The sequence below is a fragment of the Acomys russatus genome, chromosome 13 (genome assembly GCF_903995435.1).
Source record: "Acomys russatus chromosome 13, mAcoRus1.1, whole genome shotgun sequence".
NCBI classification, from domain to species: Eukaryota; Metazoa; Chordata; class Mammalia; order Rodentia; family Muridae; genus Acomys; species Acomys russatus.
This window is the reverse complement of record NC_067149.1, coordinates 54,941,653-54,962,129: the sequence shown is the minus strand read 5'-3', so window position 1 is coordinate 54,962,129 and position 20,477 is coordinate 54,941,653. Positions and strand designations below refer to the sequence as shown.

Sequence of the window (20,477 nt, the reverse complement as noted above, 5' to 3'; positions counted from 1 at the left end):
GGGATTATGGAGACCCTGGAGACCAGACCACTCTATGCCTCCTGCAGATAATGAAAAACAGAGCTCTTCAGGACTTCCTCCAACTGCAGCTCAACAGCTGCTGTTTTGGGTGGTTTTCAAGATACTTCTGGTTTCTTGTAACTGAAAGACGTGATAGTATGCCGATGTTAATCTGTGAGTGGTTTTCTCAGAAGTCCTATCTACACCATGTGATGGACTCCATATGCCAATGTTCACAATATTATAAAACACATCGAGCTACACAACACACACACACACACACACACACACACACACACACACTGGAAAATGCTATGAGAAGAGGAATCAATTTCAAGAAAACTGAAAAATAAGTTTTGCCACTGGGATGGCATGGAACAGCACTGTCTCAGACCTTTGTGAGTCTAAAGCCAATAGTTGGGGTTTTTCTTTTCTTTTCTTTCTTTGCCCCCTTTTTTAAATAAAAGAAGTAGCCTGGCCCTTGTAGATAGTACTTGTTATGCAAATGCTGGCTGATGTGTAAGAGGTTATGGGACAAGGGGGGGTGGGTAAAGTGAAAGATGGGAAATTCTGATGTTTGCAACTTTGGTGAAAAGGATGGTAATGAAACCTCGCAATTGCAAAGTGGCAACTCCTGTAAGAAGGTGGGAACGATGCCAAAAAAAAAAAGAAGTAAAATTACTTCTGACATTCTTCACAATTTTGCTTAAGGCATGCCTCCTCACGGAGGTTCTTCTCACAGGATTTGCCTGTAGCCATCAGAGAGCAATGGAGATCAACTTTGTCCATCTATGATTAAAAGACAGAAACCTACTAAAATATTTGATAGGAAGGAGAAAATCAAACATAATTAAAGAAAAATATGGGACTAGGATAAGAAAGGGAATCACAGGGTTCTACCCCTCACCAAGGAGCTAATGGCAGTGGTGCCAGGAGATGGAGGGTCAGCTTTCTTCAGAGATGCAACTGTGAAAAGAATGTGAAATTGGGAGGGGATAAGAGACAGAAACAGAAGAGCTGGAGGTAAGGTGTGGGAAGATTAAGATAAAAAAAAATTGTGTCTTGTACCTGATAGTCTCAAAGAAACACATTTTTAGAAAAGCATGCTGCTGCAGAAACCACCTGTAGTCCAAATCAGTCTCTAATGCACGATTGAAGAGGCCCGAGCTATTGACTTTCTTAGAAGGGGAATTTTATTTTGCAGTTATGTTATTCCCTTCTGTGACAAAATAAAGGTAACAAATAATAATACCCTATAAAGAAACAGGAAAAAAACTAGATAGAGCCAATGCCTGTTAATTGTAGCTAGTTGCAGTATAACCCAATGTGGTTAAGAAAACCACCCAGGCTTAACAGTCCACACACTACTGCCAACACCAGAGGCTGTCTCTGTTCCTGGCTTCTGCAAAAGGTACTTTCCAGTTAAAACAGCCAACACCCATATTTGTCTAACAAAGCAGAGAAATGTCTTTCTGTTCTCACAGAGCCAAGATCTTCCTCATTAGCTGTTATTCAAGTCTGTAGAGAGCCTTCTACACTGCCCTTGTTATATTCCTGTTGTCAGATGTGCTTCCCCTGAGGTAGCTGATTCATATTCACCAGAACTCCATGTTTCTTGAAACAGGAACTTCCCATTCTGTGGATGACTTACATGGCTGATTCTTCCTGGTTGTGGTAATAAATTATATATCCCTTTGTATATAAAGCTTGGAGGGTGAGGACTCATTTACCTGAGAAGAATTTTAAATGGGTCAAAGGAATGCAGTTAGCCACCAAATAATTGAAGAGTTAAGGCTTGCTTTTGAGTGCCTGTAGCTTTGTTAGGATGATACATTATGTAGAAAACTAGTTTCAGTGTAGCTTTTGTATTTTGTTGTTGTTTTGTTTTTTGAGGGGATTAAATAGTTTCCAATTAACCTCTGTTAAGGTTTGGATATTAAATGTCTCCCAGCAGCCTATGTGCCTTGGCACAGTTGGTTGAGAAATAACAGAAACTTTAAGATCTGGAGTCTACTGGGAGGAGTTTTAGTCACTTGTGTCAATGCAAGAACACAGCTCTCACCATAAAGGGCATAAGAGGTAGTTTATTGTGAAACCATTTGGAGTGACCATGACGCAGGAACACAGATTCAGGTTACTCCAAATTCCATGATCCAACATGGAAACAATTTTGTGAAGTTTTATACTTTAACAGAACAAAGAACATCATAAATCAAGGTGAGTTTAAAATACAATGGTAGTCTCATCAGAGAGACGGGGAGCAACAGTCTCTCCTAGGGCCCTCAGGTACTATCTGATGACATTATTATCTTGTGGGACCTAGTAGTCTACTAAGACTATTAGTCTTTTCTCTACTAGTCACAGGATGTGTTAGATGAACACAGAAGTAGTCTAGGAATTCAGGGCTAAAGGTAGCCTGAGATGAGGTAGTTAGTCTCCAGACCTGCAGCTGCTGTGCCTATTTCACAAGACCCCCCAAAAGACGACCAGGAGACGAAACCGATGCAAGCACAAGAGGATCTTTAGTTGTGGCTGGAGTCTGGCTCTGACAGTCACCAACACAGTGGCACCAGGAGAAGAACATGTAGCTCTGAGCTGAGGGTAATTTGTAAGTCCCTTGACCTCCCAGTGTGCCCAAAGCAGGGGAGTTCCAGCCTGGCAAGTGCTTATTGGTTGAGATATGAAAGGGAATGTTGTGTTTTAAAATGACTGGTTGTGAGAGGGCGCCAAAACTGCAAATGGTCCTGGTTCTCTCTGTAGGCTGGTTTCCTACCTCCTATGGGTAGAAAGGAATGCAGCAAGACTGGCTTCTCCCCACAGCTAGTCAGACATTTATCATGCCTGATCTTTCCTGTAGGCCTATTTTTTTGCCCCAGAGACCCTGAAATCCAATTTCAGTTCTTCTGGTCTGTCACAACATACCAACATCTCTGTACTGCTGAAATTCTCATCAGCCAGTCTTTGCAGACATAGCTTCTTTTTAAGAATTTCCACTGACCTTGGATTGCAGTTTCTGCAGATTGTGTGAGGTCTTTTGTGCTTTTCCTTTCACTTCTTGCCTGGGATGGGTTGGTAAATTCTGATCTACCTCATAACCCCTGATCCTGATGGGCTGCCTGACTTAACACAGGCCCAGAAGCAATGAGGCCAACAGTCATAGTCTGAAACCTATGCAACTGCTACCGAATGAGCCTCTTCTGTTTCTAAGTGGACCATATCAGGTGCTTTGTCATAGCATCAGAAAGTTGATACAACTTCCTTTACCAAGTAACTTTACCCTGTATCACTGTGAACAGAATTCTCTCTGTACCTTCCTGGTCTGTGTATTGTTCTTTCCATAGACTTGACCTCACCTACTCATCCTCTTCTACCTCCTCCTTTGTGCCAGAAAATTCCCCAGGCTTTTAATTCCGTGGATGCATTTAGTAGGGGCATAATAATTCTTGTGGCCCTTGTATCACAGTGGTCTATCATCAGGATCTTCCAAATATGCTGTCAGAAAGTCAGTTAAGTGTGGCTTGCCTGAGCTAAGGAGTGAGTTCAAAGCCTGTCTGGACAAATCAGTGAGAACCTTTCTTAAAACACCAAAGATAAAGATGGCCAGGCATATAGCTCAGCACTCTGTAATAGAGTATTGATCTAGCATTTAGAACCCTCTGGATACTATGTCAGTACCACGGAAAACAAAACCATGTGTTAACATGATGTATCACTCTGTGTAATTCAAGGTCAGAATCATTCCAAAAAACCCCAGCTAGGGAGTTTCCACAAGTCATTTCTCAAACATCCTGAGATGAGGCTGGTCTACACAGAAATAAAATCCCTAAAGTCCAGGGTGACCTACAAGCAAGACTAGAGTGTTGTGGGCTAATCTAGGGGAAAGAAGACAAAAGTGATCTTAGTTTAGGCACACTGTGCCGGGGGAGGGAAGGACTGGGGTTTGTTGGAAGGCTTCCAGGATTTTAGATGTGGCCATCAGCCAGCAACAGACGGGTTGGGCTTAGCAAACAGTTCTGGGAAAAAGCCTGCAGCAGCTGCCTGGGTCACAGAGGAAGCTTTTTGTTCTGTGGCTCTTAGCTCACACTATAAAGCAGGGGTGGGGAGTAGAGAGCGCTAGATAAAACCCTGACCTTTTCTGCTTTTTTGTTTTCAAAATGAATAAACTATGAGAGCAAGGGATATGAAGACAAAGGTTATGTTGTCTTTCTGACACTGTTTTACCACTGCCTAACAGTTTGCTTAGCACACAACAGCTGTCCACCTAAACGCTAATGTAATGACTGAGTGCTTTTTCACCAAGGCCTGGTCATACCAGCCAGCTAGTATCAGTACACCTAGGACCAGTCTATACATGTAGACTCTAGATAACTGTAGCTTTTCTTCCACAGATTCAAGCTCACCATGATGTGTTGCAGTATTTTATAAAATAGCCAATAATGTTTTTTATTAAATAGCATAACTATTGTGGTGATATTATAATCAATGAAAGAAACCAACACTTGCTCTATTTTAGAATAACCTCATCTCACCTAAGGCAAGGCAGATATTACCTCCTAAGCTATCTGTACTACCTCCCAAGCCCCCACACTATGCCATCTGCTCTAATATTTTCTATCTGGGCTACTTGCCACAAATAAACTCAAATACTTGCTGATGTTCTTTATCTGGGCTGCTTTCCTCCACCCATGTATATCTGGCCATGTGCTCCTATGCGTGCTAACCCATCTCTGCTCTTTTCTTCCTTCTTCTGGTACCTGTATCCTTCTTCCCATGATCCTCCTTTTCTCTAAGCCCTCCAATTTCAGCCACACCCACTCCCCTCTGCCCTGCCCAATTGTATAAGCATTTATTCAGCCAATCAGGGCTAACTTGGAGGCAAGGATTACAAACATCATTTGGGGGTATGTGAGTCTAGTAAAACACAGCAAGAAGACCTGGCTGGGGGCGGGGGGAGGGGGGAGGAGGTAGAGGTGTGGATGATTAAAAATCAAATACAAAGCACCATGTAGTTACATCCTCATTCATCATGAGAGGACATTCTCCACCTTTGAGTGGAGAGTGGGGACTGACTTTCACACAAACCCATTTTTGACCAAGTCCCCTTGATGGGGAGGCAGGTGGCACTCAGAGAAAGGATAGCAGGCTACCAAGAAGCGACTTGATACCCTATGAGCATATACAGGGGGAGGATGTCCCCATCAGTCACAGTCATAGGGGAGGAGAGTAAGGGGAAAATGGGAGGGAGGAAGAATGGGAGGATACAAGGGATGGGATAACAATTGAGATGCAATATGAATAAATTAATAAAATATTTTAAAAAATAAATAAGAAGAGCCCCTTCTCCATTTCTGAGGACTTTGACACCTGAACAAGGAGATTTTCAACTGCCCACAGTGAGAAAGGCCTGTAGAAAATGGAGCTAAGAGCTTGCGTTCGTTTTGGTTTGCATTTTGCTTGTGATTCAAATACCAAAGAGTCATTCTAAAGCTGTTTCTCTGCAAAGTATTTAGATGCATAAAATAAATAAAAGGCAAAAAGATCAGAGTGAACAGGTACCTCAGGAGAAAAATGAGTAAAAACCATCTTAAATCCCAGGCAGGATTAGAGGGTAGAAGAGACAATATAGGTCAAGTGAAAGAAGCTTGACTAGCGTGTGGACTTGGTTACTAATGATGTTATAAATACTCATTAATTGAAAAAAACATATCCTGCTAATGTTCATAATAGAAGAAACTGGCTGTTGGTATATGCTCACCTTGATATTTTGTTGACTCAAATACTGATCTAATACAAGAGGGGAATGGCATGTTAGAGTAGAGAAAGTCCATCTCCAAGCTCTAACAGGTTTCTCTATTTGCAGCTTCAGTGTCGTGGGGCCAGTAAGAGCGCCCCTCAGCCAGAAGTGTGCATTATCTTCTAAACGATGTCCACGTGCACTTTAGTGGAAATGAATGAGTTGTTCAGAAACTGGCATAACATGCAGTTTTTACCCTGAGAAAATCACAACCCTTTTAGAGGTTTTAAGTTAGCCAACCCAATTGCCTCTCTGGAACGTAAACTGTCATTTTGTGTTTGTAAATCACAGAGACTCCATCCTTGCCTCATATCGGCCTTGCATGCATTCCTTTGACACCCTGGTTCGTGGCTATTGTTATAATACAAGAATTGCCACGTGAATCACTCCGTCGCCAACGTCAGTGAGACGTTGATGGTTTATTAGAATGCCACACGCCATGACCGGCCATGCTCATGGGCCTTGGGGACTCAGGAGCTAAACTATGATGTTGCTCTGTTTCTAAGACAGGATTTTATACAGAAAACTGTAGCCAGGTAACAATCAGGTAACCAGGTGGGGAGCATCGCATCACTTTGACCAGTTAAACATAAGAAGAATCAATCTTCTTCTCAGCACAATGTCCACATAGCTAGGCAAAGCATTTTAAGTTGATTGCCTGGGATTTTAGCGTAGGGGAGCTCTTCGGGATTTTTCCAGTTCTCAGGGAGTAAGGAACATAGCAGGATGTTGTGGTCTTAACTCTAATAGAACTTCATTTATTTTTAAACCAAGCTGAATAGGCATTTATCATCTATTGTTTTATTCTAAGCAGCAAGCATTGAACCCTCCTGGCCTCTCAGGCCTAAGCATGTAAGGCCTGAGTACTTGAATTTAATTTCATTTTATGATCAAAATGGAAGATTGAAGGCAAATAGCTTCTGATATGCTAAGAGCGATAATGGGTATTAACAGAGAAATCACAGTGGTGCTAGGAACTAAAGCATGTCTCAACAGAAGGGCTATAGAATTTAAGCAGGTTACAACATTTCCCCATTCGAGTTTTCTCTTCGAGTCAAATCGTTGGCTCTAAATCATCTCTTGCTTATTAAGAGACAAGGGAAGACCTGTGGTACATGTAAACCAAGTGTCTCTAGGGGCTCTTAAGAGAATAGTCTCTTTTATCCCAAGCAGATTAGACAATTTTATGTAGGACCTAAAACAAGTTTTATTGTTCTGTAAGTCTTCCAAAATTAGAAGTGAATCCCATGGGCAAGAGGTTGGAGAGTACCTGAAGGCACTTAAGATGGAATTTACAATAGGAATGATTTTACCAACAAAACTGTAGCAACCCAGGAACTGACTCTTTAGAGGAAACTGACTGAAAACACATTGCAAATGCAGGCTTCCCCAGTGGCCCTGGGTGTGAGGATTCCCACAGTGGCCTTGCACTTGACAGAGCTCTTTGTCGCGACAGTGGAGCAGTGGTACAGTATCTTCACTGTGAAAGAATTGGTGAAAAATTCTCCAAATCTTCTGCTGTATTGGAAGATGAAAAGGGAGAGAGATTCCAGATGTTTGACGGGAGCATCACTGGAGAATATGTGGAGCTGTGAAATGTCTGTGTTTTCAGTTAACAAACAGGAAGATCATCATGAAGTGGAGATGGAGAAACTGGCCAGAAGAACACCATGCAACCGTTGCACTGAATTTTGTGTCTGCTCCAGGGGACACAGAATTACAATTGGACTGTAAAGGAGTTCCTGTCTGTAAAGAAGAGAACACAAAACTTTGTTGGCAGAAGCATCTCTTTGGAGAAATAAAAGGTTTACGCCAGCTCACCACCCAGAATGCTTGAATGAGTTAGGTTTTATAGGAACATTCTTTTTTGTTTTTTCAAGAAAGAGTTTCTCTGTTACACAGAGCCTTGGCTGTCTGAGACACTCTTTCTTTTGTAGACAAGGCTAGCCTCGAACTCACAGAAATCCACCTGCCTCTGCCTCTGCCTCTGTGCTGGGATTAAAGGTGTGTGCCACCACTGCCCACCAAGGACATTCTTTTGTAAGCAGAAACCTGGCCGCTTTACTTACCTCTTCCTTAGGAAGTCCCCTCTCCCAAGGCCCTTAATTTATGCTATATTGGCTGAAATTCATGAAAAGTACAGAATTTTAAAGCATTGCTTGAAGCATTCTTGACTTGGCATTGAGTGAAATTAGGTGTCATCTCACTTTCCATGGGGAAGAAGGTGAGGTCCAGGTCCCCAAGCTAAGGGTGATCATAGCATGCTACAGTTGATTTAAGCTTAAACCAATAAATGGCATGTTATACCTTCATTCTTAAAAAAAAAAAAAAAAAAAAAAAGAGCTATTTTTGAAATATCAGAATTAAGTACCTTTTTAAGAGAGAAGTAACAGAGCATAGGTGTGGGAAGCTGAAGCTCCTGGCAACCTGCCAGGCAAGATGACTTGCAATTCTGCTCCTGGCTGGTAAACAAGTCCTTATTTGGGTTGTGGGCCGTGCTTTGTTCTGATGTATGCACCCCGCCTTGTCGGGAACCAATTGGAGCTACCGACGTAAGAGCTGCTGATTGGGTGAGGCAGAGGATATAAGAGGGGCGCTGGGGTACAGGGAAGAAGAAGCTTGCTGAAAAGGTTCCTGAATAAACTGCCTGGTTGGAAGTGTCGCGACACATAGGCATTTTATAAGACAACTAAATTTTAACAGTGTAAACAATCTATAAAATCAATTTTACCTGTTTGCAGTCTCTCCTGCAATGTGGTTGAACAACTTGCTAAAACTGTGTAAAATCTCCACCGAAGAGGCAAGTTCTTCCTCTGGCGGGTAGTAGGCTTCAGCTTTTTTCTTCCCATTGTGTTCCTGAGAAAGTTTAATTCTTTGTATATTTGGTTTAAAAGGTATGGTGCATAATAAAAAGATCAATGGTGTTTTTTATTTGTTCGTTTGTTTTAGAATATCTCTTTTCTAACAGGAAACCTGAAATACTAAGCAGCTTCTATATAAACAACAAAACTAGAAATATTTCAGTTAAAATAGTCTGTATCTACAACATCTCCTATACTATTAGGTCACGCTTCTTACAATATAAATGAAGTTCCTTGCCGTAGGTCACACATGGTGATGTATGGAAGTCTGTACAGAGTGGCACCCAGAAAGCCACATGTATGCTTCTAGATAGGAACCAAATTGGAGGTGGGGGTGCACACTAGTACCTAAAACTAAGTATTAGGTGTGTGCAAGCCAGCTAGAGAAGGTCAAGTTAAGCACAAGACAGTGATAAATATTATGTCTTTATTTGGATTTGTCCAAGGCCATTTATTAATGGAGTGAATGGGGTTGTGGTCGAAGCCATTATGAAAACTGTTGACTACAAAGCAGACTTGGCATTACAGGCGTCTACCCCGTCCTGTGAAACTGAATCAGGAGACTGGGAGTTGAAGGCCTGCCTGGACTGCAAAGTAAACACAAAGCCATCCTATGCAACACAGCAAAGATTGTCTTGAATATAAAAAGTAAAACAAGGTTCAGGGATATGTGTCTTTGGCACAATAACTCTTCTAGTAGGCACAAGACCCTAGATTCAGTCCCTAGTACTGCCAAAAGGGGGGATGGATGAAAGAAAGACGGAAAGAAGGACAAACAGAAAGAAAGGAAAAGTTAGTTCCATACCACACCACTCTCTAAAATGAATTCTTGGAAATTATGGAAAAATTAGATTGTCTTGGTCGTACTTCATGAGATAATCTTACAGAAAATATTTTTTCACAGCACTCTGTTTATGATCCAAATGTACTGTGTTGCTTAACAAATAATGAAACTACTTGCATAGCTGATTACGATACCATTCAAGATAGAGCTTGTTACCTAGCTCCTCTGCTAAGCTTGTTACTGCTTGTTTGGATTGGCTTGTATTTTGCAGATCTTGAAAAATTACAGAGTGTGACTAGTGATGTTAAGCACATTCTCATATACCGGTCATCCATTTGCATGCCTTTTGAATAAAATATTATTCACACCTTCTGTCTACTTAATCTGGTTACTCATCCCTTGATACCTCATCTGTGTATAAAGTATTGTAAGAATTCATTTATCTCGGGGAATTAGTTAAATGAGCTAATGGTTACCTAAGACTGATGAAACACACCTGTGTTAGTGTGGGTGCTTCAACAGCAGACTGCTCTGTGGAATAGTACCTGGGGCTAGGGACTACACCGCTGCTGTTGCTACTGCTGTTGATGGTGGTGGTGGTGTTAGAGGTGGTGGTGATGGTGGTGGTGGTGGTGGTGGAGGTGGGGGTGGTGGAGGTGGGGGTGGTGGTGATGACGGTAATGATGGTGATAATGGTGATGCTGATGAATTCCAGCTTCCTCCACCTCACCGCTGACTGTCTAGGGCTTTTCCAGGCTTTCTGCACCATACTGAGGCAGTTGAGTTTCCTGGGTTGGGCATTGTCTACTTCTCCCCCTCTCCAGCATGCAGATCCTCCACCTCATGTTGGATTACCCAGCCAGATTAGTCAACCAGTACAATAATTCTTTTGTTGGGACTCTCTTCGCAGATGATTCCGGGTTGAGTCAAGCCGAGAGTTGAAGTTATCCATCACAGTCTCCTTTATAATGTATACTCTGTTGGTTCTGTTTCTGTAGAAGACAATGCCTGATGCAAGGACCTGTTGCTACAGACACCCTTGTTGAAATAAACATAAGCGCCTCTTCTGATTTAAAGCATACAATGGAGGAAGAAGAATTACTTGGCTACTGGACATTTCTTCAAAAGCTGAAGAAGCCAAGGCATAAAGACCAGGACTATAATATTACCTCAGTCTTTCTAAAATCAAATACATGTATAATCTACTGAGAATAACTGGTACAGGGAGAGATGAAACTGGGCCATACTCAGAGAGACAAGTCTTCCATGTGCCTCTGTAGAATCTAGAGGGAAATAAAAGACCAAAACCATGAACATGGACACAGAAAGGGATCTGTCAGGGACATATGGGGCTTAGTGGTAGGGTACAAGGGAGGGTCATCAGTCTTCTGTGGCAGGATTCACTGCTCCACACAGCTGGCTAGAGCAGCTTGAGCAGTTCTTTGTGTGTACTTGAACTCAGGGGAAGCTGATGGTCTTATTTCTACTGAAGAGAAAAAAAATCATGACAGCTCAATACCAAGTAAAGTTGGAATTAAATTTTTTTTTTTAGTTTGAATTTAAGCATGAGTGGTAGGGTATGGGGCTTAATTACAGCAGTGTTGCACACCTCACCGTGGGGCATGGACTGACACATTAAGTATCTCTACAATACCTTTTTAAGATTAGCCTATGTATTTATACTTTAAGTGTATGTGTGTCTTGCCTGCACGTATGTCTGTGCACCAGGTGCATGATGTTCTAGTGGAGGCCGGAAGAGCTCATCAGATCCTCTGGAACTGGAGTCACACATGATTACGAGTCACCAGGTGGGTGCTGGGAACTGACTGAATCTGGGTTCTCTGCAATAGCAGCCAGTGCTCTTGACTTCTGAGCCATCTCTCCAGTCCATGCTAACATGATTTTTGAGCTTACATGGCTCAAAGGATTTACAATTTTTAAATAGTTTTATCTCTGGAAATTTCTTTAGTAAATAAGAACATAAGAGGGTTTTCTGGGGTGCATTGCGTCAGGTGTACACATTGATAAGTTACCAGGAAATCCTCTCTTATATTGTAACTGTAAACATGTCTAATCTTGCTTGTGGTTCTTAGAAACTGTTTACGGATGCAAGAGAAGGTTAAGTCCCAAGGTGACATATGATTTCTTTCAAATGTGGTTCCTACCACTGTATCATGTTTATTTGAAATATATATATATATATAATAAACAGAGAAAGAGCCATCCACAATGACATATGGCTGTGAACCCAGCACTCAGAACTTTGAAACATAGCAAGTTCCAGGCCAGCCAGAGCTCCCTAGTTAGTCCCTATCTCAAACAAAACCAAAAATAAAACAACAACAACAACAACAAAGAAGAAGAAGAAGAAGAGGAGGAGGAGGAGTAAGAGGAAGAAGAAGAAGATGAATAGAAAGAGAATGATTTAAATTTTTGTTAAAAAGGAATTTAAATTGGTAATGAAGACACCCAGGCAACAGGTGGTACAAACTGTACATTAAAAAGTTGAGTCAGCATGAGGCTCACTTCATGTTGGGGTGGAATCTTCTTCAGTCAATTGTTGGCAACAATGTGGAGACATGATAAAATACTCCTCATACAACGGTGGTGGCATATAAAATAGACTGTCACTTTGAAATACAGACTGGCACTGGGAGCCCCTCAGAGATAAAGCTCAGAGGACAGCATGACTTAGTGTCCCACTACTATATGCATTGTATAGAAGAAGAGATAAAAGTGCGCACACAGACATGCATGCATGGAGATCCACATACCACTTGTGCCCCTGACCACTGTTCAGACACTTGTTTCTCTCTAGAATTGCAGAATAATTTCTTTCCTTATCCAGCTGGCCCCCTCGGCTTTCAGCCCTTGGTCATGCCCTCCCCACTTCCCTAATTGTTGGGCACCGAAACCCAAAATGCTGTTCATCTGTGTTCATGTGGCCCAGCATACACCAGGGTCAGTACTCAGGTTATAAATCTCTCCTCTCATTCATTGCAATTGCTGTGGGTCGATGTGATGTGTTCATTGCTGAAACTTGTAAGACTTTAATGATATTTTCTTTAGGTTCAACAACTTTTCAGGTGCTATGTTTTAATGTTACCACTTCTGTTTTGTTTTTTGTTTTCTGCTTCTTTTTTTGTTTGTCTTTTGTTCTTTGACTGTAGAGACCAGGATGGCCTTGAACTCTATGTTCTGCCTGTCTCTGCCTTCCAAGTACTAGGATTAAAGGTTTGAGCCAGCACTGCCTGGCCTTTCTGCTTCTGTTTTTAAAGGAAGACAGCAAATACAGTTCTAAATATTTACAAACATTCTCTTTGTGCTGGGCCCTGTTAACATAATAGTGTGTAAAAGTACATGTAGGCTCTCATATCTAAAACTTACCCTCTGCTCAAGATCAAACACTGATATTTTCAAACCAATGTCCATCCAAGTTCCTTCCTAGAACATACAGCTCTATCTCCAGACAAGCAGATTCCCAGTTGTCATTGAATCAATCTAACTCTTCCCGCAATACCAAAATCTTTCTAGCAAAGTAAACACGGTAAAAATAAAAATTTAAACTAATTTCTTTAGGGCACAAATACTCATCCTAAAAACCTTAGGACTATGGTCTTTTTTTTTTTTTTTTTATTAATAATAGGTATTGTTGTCACCTAAAAGTCATAGGTAAATGGCCTATTGTTCATGCAATTGCAGTTTTATAGGCATTTATCTGCTGTATGTAATCCTTTAAGAGTTAAAGGAGTCAATAATAAATATAAAAACCTCTAATCTTCACCTGCAAACTATGAGATATAGTTACTTACATTTATCTGAGTGGACATGCATCCTTTGAGTTTGTCACTATAATCAGAGGCAGACAAAAAATGTGTTTTGCTCAAAGTAAATTCAAAGTTCCTGTTAATTGTGACACAGAAGACACTGGAATCAAGTAAGTCATGTTATCTCACCAAAGTAGGTTTTTCATTCCAGGAGGAGGGCCTTCATAGCCTGGAATTTGTCTTGCTTTTCCTTACGCTCAGTGTTAAAAAAAAGTATTACTAAAGTGTATAGCCAGGAAATACTTGAAGTTTCAGGCAAAGCAAATTCAGTCATAAATATGAGCATTGGGTTTTCAGAACTTACAGTCTTATCTGCCCAGTACCATTCATCCATTCACAGAGTTTGCCTTGGCTCCCTGCTCTGCCTAACCCTCTGGTCAGGAAGGCCTATGTGTCCCAACAAGAAAACATTCAAGATCATAACAGAAAGAATACCAGTGTGGCTACAATAAATATCCTGATATTTACTTTAATCATACATTTGTCTCCTCATTTATATCCTGCCACACATTACATCTTTAAATATTAGACGTTAAATTTTAGCTTTCCAAGTTGATCTTTCAGCTCACATACTAATTGGGTTTGTGTAGCATTTTCATATGATTTTCTCATACACATGTGATGTTGAAACTTGTCCTCACTTCCCTCTCCATTGCCTCTGCATGTCTTCCCTCCTCCCCGCCCCCCCCCCCAAGTTCTGGTTAATTTCCTTTTTTTTTTTTTTTTTTCCCTCTCTGGGATAAACACTTCTGCTTTTTTGTCACATGTACTCCATGACACTTCTGCTTTCTTGTCACAGGTACTCCATGACACTTCTGCTAAACTTGAGAACTGTGAGGAGGAAGGACCAATTCCACAACTGTAGATTTAAAGCAAGCTGCGTTTTGTATTTTGGGGCCCACACAGGACTGGCCTGTTAGCTATCTTACCCTAAGTCTGGGTTTGAGGAAGCAGCCTTGCTTGCCTCTTGAAGTCTTTTTTATAGGAGACACAAGGTTTTCACAGAGGTGAGAGAGTTTGACTATGCATACATTGTTAGAAAGATAGAATGAAAGGGAAAAAGGGTAATGGATGGAGTCACAAGTTTAGTGCAGGCTGAGAAACTTGCCATTCAGTTTACATCAGATCTAAGAAACGGACACTGATTCTTAATTACAAATAGAAACGTTATCCTGCAAGGCCTTAGATGACAAAGAGGAACACATTCCTTAACTACAAACAGAAACTGCAACTGCATAGGACAAACAGGAAGTTATTCTTACCTGTCTTAGCTACAAAAAACAAAACTTAACCTGCAAGAACATATTGCTGCTGTTTTGAAGATTTCTTTCTCAACTTTCCTCTTATTACCACCGTTTGTTTGTTGTTCTTTAGACAAGATCTCCTTCTGTAATCCCTGATGCTCCAGAGCTGACGGTGTAGACCAAGATGATGTCAAACTCACAAAGATCCTCTGCCTTGGCCTCCTGAGTATTAGGACTAAAAGGTTATACCCCTCTACTTATATCTACTTCCCTGTTATCATTTTTTTAGTCTTACATGTTCATTAACATGTACTTGAAGTTGTTAGTTTATGCATTTTCAGTAAATTATATATTTAAAAGAGAAGTCACAAATGATGCCAAAATACTGTAAATCTAAGAGGTTTCTTTTCCCCTCACCTTTGTATGTTGCTAAGACCATCATCATCCTTTGTGCTACAGGTCCACATTATGATCTGTGTCCTGTCCATTGCTGGGATAATTTCCTTTACCATTTCTCAGAGAGCAGTTCTACTTGTCTTTTTATGTTGATTATATGTAAAAGATTTCATTTCTTTCATGTTTTTTGTTGCTTTGTAGACTATATTGGCATTCAAGTCGCAGAGATCCACCTGCCTCTGCCTCCCAGGCATGCGCCATGGGATCCAGCATATTTCCTTTATTTTCAGAGGATGCTTTGTCCAAATATAGCATTCTTAGTTGACAAGGCTACAAAGCTACAGTTTGGAAGGATCCTGGACTGTCTGTGTTAAGGATTCATTGCAGTCTGTGCCTCTGTTGGAAGCAGTAGAACCTTTAAGATGGGAGGTCTTGCTAAGAGAAGTAGGTTCTTGGGAGGATGTCCTTAAAGAGGGTATGGAAACCTTGAAACTGGGCCCCGCCCGATCTTTGGTTTAGGGCCCCCATAAAGTGAACAGGTGCCCTCCATGCACTTATGCCATCATGCATCAACTCAAAAGCAACAAGACTAAGCCCCTTGGAAGCCATCAGAAAAAGAACGTTTCCTCCTAATTTGTCCCAGCAATGCAGTGTTATGTCTCAGGCATGGTAATAAACATCTGCAACCCCAACATTTAGCATGATAAGGCAGGACAATACTATACCTTTTAAGAGAGAAGGCTATGGTGTGAGACATTGTTAAAAAAAAAAAAAAACACACACACACACAACCAAAACTGTGCTGGTTTGTTCTCCTCCTCTAAATATGTTCTTTCACTGTCTCTAGTCCTCCAGGGGACATGGTCAAATGTGAGGCACCAGAGTACGTGAGAAAGTCATATCCCACTCTCCACTCAACTGTGGAGAATATTCTGACCATTGGCTAGATCTGGGAAGGGGTTTAAAGTTTACCTCCTGTATTGTCCTTGGCTGGTGCCTTAGTTTGAGCGGGACCCCTGGGCCCAAATCTGCCTATCATATTGTTCTACTTATAGGTTTCTAGGACCCTCTGTATCCTTTTATTTTGCTATTCTCCCATGCGTCTCTCATTTAGAGTCCCAATAGGATGCCCTCCCCTCTGTCCCTGTTTCCTGGTAAGTGAAGGCTTTCGTGGGACATGCCCCTTGGGCTAGTATGCAGATATAAGTGAGTATATACCATTTGATTCTTTCTGCTTCTGGGTTAACTCACTCATTATGATCATTTCTAGCTCAATCCATTTATCCACAAATTTCAGGAATTCCTTGTTTTTAATAGCTGAGTAGTATTCCATAGTGTATATGTACCACAGTTTCTTTATCCACTCTTCTACTGAGGGACACTTAGGCTGTTTCCATGTTCTGGCTATTATGAATAAGGCTGCTATGAACATGGTTGAGCAAATTTTCTTGTTGTGTGCTAGAGCATCTTCTGGGTATATTCCAAGGAGTGGAATAGCTGGGTCTTGAGGAAGCCCTATTCCCATTTTTCTGAGATAGCACCAGATAGATTTCCAAAGTGGCTGTACTAGTTTGCATTCCCACCAGCAATGAAGGAGTGTTCCTCTCTCCCCACATCCTCGCCAGCATGTGGTGTCGCTTGAATTTTGGATCTTAGCCATTCTGATGGGTGTAAGATGGAATCTCAGAGTTGTTTTGATTTGCATTTCCCTGATGACTAAGGAGGTTGAGCATTTCTTTAAGTGTTTCTCAGCCATTTGATACTCCTCTGTTGAGAATTCTCTGTTTAGTTCCAAGCCCCATTTCTCAATTGGGTTATTCGGTTTGGTGGTGTTTAATTTCTTGAGTTCTTTATATATTTTGGATATTAGACCTTTGTCAGATGTAGGGTTGGTGAAGATTTTTTCCCAGTCTGTAGGCTGTCGATTTGTTCTCTTGACCGTGTCTCCTGCCTTACAGAAGCTTCTCAGCCTCATGAGGTCCCATTTATTAATGGTTGACATTAAGGCCTGGGCCGTTGGTGTTCTGTTCAGGAAGTTGTCTCCTGTGCCAATATGTTCCAGGCTCTTTCCCACTTTTTCTTCTAAGTGGCTTAGTGTCTCTGGTTTTATGTTGAGGTCTTTAATCCACTTGGATTTGAGTTTTGTGCAAGGTGACAAATATGGGTCCAGTTTCATTTTTTTACACGTAGACCTCCAGTTAGACCAGCACCATTTGTTGAAGATGCTACCCTTTTTCCATTGAATGGATTTGGCTTCTTTGTCAAAAATCAAGTGACCATATGAGTGTGGATTCATATCTGGGCCTTTGATTCGGTTCCACTGATCAACCTGCCTGTTGCTGTGCCAGTACCATGCTGTTTTAGTTACTATTGCTTTATAGTACAGTTTGAGATCAGGTATGGAGATTCCTCCGGAGCACCTTTTATTGTACAAGATTGTTTTAGCTATTCTGGGTTTTTTGTTTTTCCATATGAAGTTCAGAATTGAACTTTCAATATCTTTAAAAAAATTGTGTAGGTATTTTGATAGAGATTGCATTGTATCTATAGATTGCTTTTGGTAGGATGGCGATTTTTACTATGTTAATTCTCCCAATCCATGAGCAAGGAAGATCATTCCATCTTCTCAGGTCATCTTCAATCTCTTTCTTCAGAGTTTTGAAATTTTTTTCCAACAAGTCCTTCACTTGCTTAGTTAGGGTAACTCCTAGATATTTTATATTGCTTATGGCTAATGTGAAGGGTGTGGTTTTCCTAATTTCTTCCTCTGCAAGCTTGTCATTTGTGTATAGGAAGGCTACAGACTTTTTTGAGTTAATTTTGTATCCAGCCAATTTGCTGAAGGTGTTTATCAGCTTTAGGAGTTCTCTGGTGGAATTTTGAGGGTCACTTATGTACACTATCATATCATCTGCAAATAGGGATGATTTGACTTTCTCCTTTCCCATTTGGATAGCCTTGATCTCCTTTTGTTGTCTTATTGCTCTGGCTAGAACTTCGAGTACTATATTGAAGAGATAAGGAGAGAGTGGGCAGCCTTGCCTTGTTCCCGATTTTAGAGGAATTTCCTTGAGTATCTCACCATTTACTTTGATTTTGGCTATTGGATTGCTGTATAAAGCCTTTATTATGTTGAGGAAAGTGCCTTGTATCCCCGATCTCTCTAAAACTTTAAACATGAATGTGTGTTGAATTTTATCAAATGCTTTCTCTGCATCTAAGGAGATGATCATGTGGTTTTTTACTTTCAGTTTGTTTATATGGTGGATTACATTGATGGATTTCCGTATATTAAACCATCCCTGCATGCCTGGAATGAAGCCTACTTGGTCATGATGAATGATATCTTTGATGTGTTCCTGTATTCGTTTTGCAAGTATTTTATTTAGTATTTTTGCATCTATGTTCATAAGAGAAATTGGTCTGAAATTCTCTTTCTTTGTTGAGTCTTTGTGAGGTTTAGGTATCAATGAGACTATGGCCTCATAGAATGAATTTGGTAATTTTTCATCCATTTCTATCTTTTGGAGTAGCTTGAAGAGTATCGGTATTAGCTCGCCCTTGAAGGTCTGGTAGAATTCTGCACTGAAACCATCTGGCCCTGGGCTTTTTTTGGTTGGGAGACCATCGATGATTGCTTCTATTTCTGTAGGGGAAATGGGACTATTTAGCTTGTTTATCTGTTCTTCATTCAACTTTGGCAAGTGAAATTGATCAAGAAAATCGTCCATTTCCCTTAGATTTTCAAATTTTGTGGCGTATATGCCTTCAAAGTAGAATCTTATGATTCCTTGAATTTCTTCAGTGTCTGTTGTTATGTCTCCCTTTTCATTTCTGATTTTGTTGATTTCAATACTGTCTCTCTGCCTTTTAGTTAATTTGGTTAATGGTCTGTCTATCTTGTTGATTTTCTCAAAGAACCAGCTTTTGGTTTTGTTGATTCTTTGGACTGTTTTCTTAGTTTCTAATTTGTTAATTTCAGCCCTGAGTTTGATTATTTCCAGGCATCTACTCCTCTTGGGTGTTTCTGCTTCTTTTTTTTCTAGGGCTTCCAGTTGTGTCGTGAAGATGCTTATGTGCGATGTTTCCAATTTCTTTTTAAAGGCACTTAGTGCTATGAATCTTCCTCTTAGCACTGTTTTAAATGTATCCCACAAATTTGGGTTTGTTGTTTCTTCATTTTCATTGAATTTCAGAAACTCCTTGATTTCTTTCTTTATTTCTTCTCTGACCCAGGTGTCATTTAGCAGAGAGTTGTTTAGTCTTCATGTAGGTGTAGGCTTTCTGTTATTTCTGTGTTTGTTGAATTGCAGCCTAAGAGCATGGTAATCTGATAGGATACAAGGTATTATTTCAATCCTCTTGTATCTATTGAGGCTTGCTTTGTGACCTACAATGTGATCAATTTTGGAGAAGGTTCCATGGGGTGCAGAGAAGAAGGTGTATTCTTTCTTGTTTGGGTGAAAGGTTCTATAGATATCTGTTAGATCCATTTGACTCATGGCATTGGTTAATGATGTTATTTCTCAGCTTAGTTTCTGTTTCCATGGCTTATTCTTCAGTGAGAGTGGGGTGTTGAAGTCTCCCACTATTATTGTGTGGGGATCGATGTGTGGTTTAAGCTTTTTTAGGAGATCTTTTACAAATGTGGGTGCCCTTGTATTGGGAGCATAGATGTTCAGAATTGTGATGTCATCTTGGTTGACTTTACCTTTGATGAGTATGAAGTGTCCTTCCTCATCCCTTTTGATTAATTTTGGTTGAAAGTCTATTTTGTTCGATACTAAAATGGCTATGCCTGCTTGCTTCTTGGGACCATTTGCTTGGAATATTTTTTCCAACGTTTTACCCTGAGGTAATGCCTTTCATTATGGGTGAGATGTGTTTCTTGAATGCAGAAGAATGTTGGATCTTGTTTATGCACCCATTCTGTTAGTCTGTGTCTTTTTATTGGAGAATTGAGGCCATTGATGTTGAGAGATATTAATGACCAGTGACTGTTAAGAGCCTTAATTTTGATGTTGTTTCCAGTCGAGCGTTTGTGTAGTTGTGTTTTTGCCATGGAATAGTTATCTATTTCCTGGGTAGTTTTGGTTGTAGCTTGACCCTTTGAGATGGAGTTTTCTTTCTAGTACCTTCTGTAAAGCTGGATTTGTAGATAGGTACTGTTTGAATTTGTTTTTGTCATGGAATATTTTGTTTTCTCCATCAATGGTTATTGATAATTTTGCTGGGTAAAGTAGTCTGGCCTGGCATCTGTGGTCTCTTAGGGTTTGCAGGATCTCTGTCCAGGCCCTTCTGGCTTTTATGGTCTCTGCTGAGAAGTCGGGTGTAATTCTAATAGGTTTACCATTAAATGTTATTTGGCCCTTTTCCCTTGCAGCTTTTAATATTTTTTTTTGTTCTGCATGTTTTGTGTTTTGATTATTATGTGGCGGGCAGTTTTTCTTTTCTGGTCAATTCTATTTGGTGTTCTGTAGGCCTCTTGTATGTTTATAGGCATCTCTTTCTTTAGATTGGGGAAATTTTCTTCTATGATTTTGTTGAGAATAGTTTCTGGGACTTGGAGTC

The 20,477-nt window shown here is 40.6% G+C and overlaps 1 protein-coding gene and 1 pseudogene across 2 annotated transcripts in view; one reads left to right on the top strand and one right to left on the bottom strand.

The window, feature by feature from the left end:
• LOC127197513 (C-type lectin domain family 2 member D11-like) overlaps positions 1-20,477 on the bottom strand; it is a 142,670-nt gene that overhangs the window by 34,288 nt on the left and 87,905 nt on the right. The window lies entirely within an intron of this gene.
• LOC127196921 (activator of 90 kDa heat shock protein ATPase homolog 2-like) lies at positions 561-7,631 on the top strand (annotated as a pseudogene).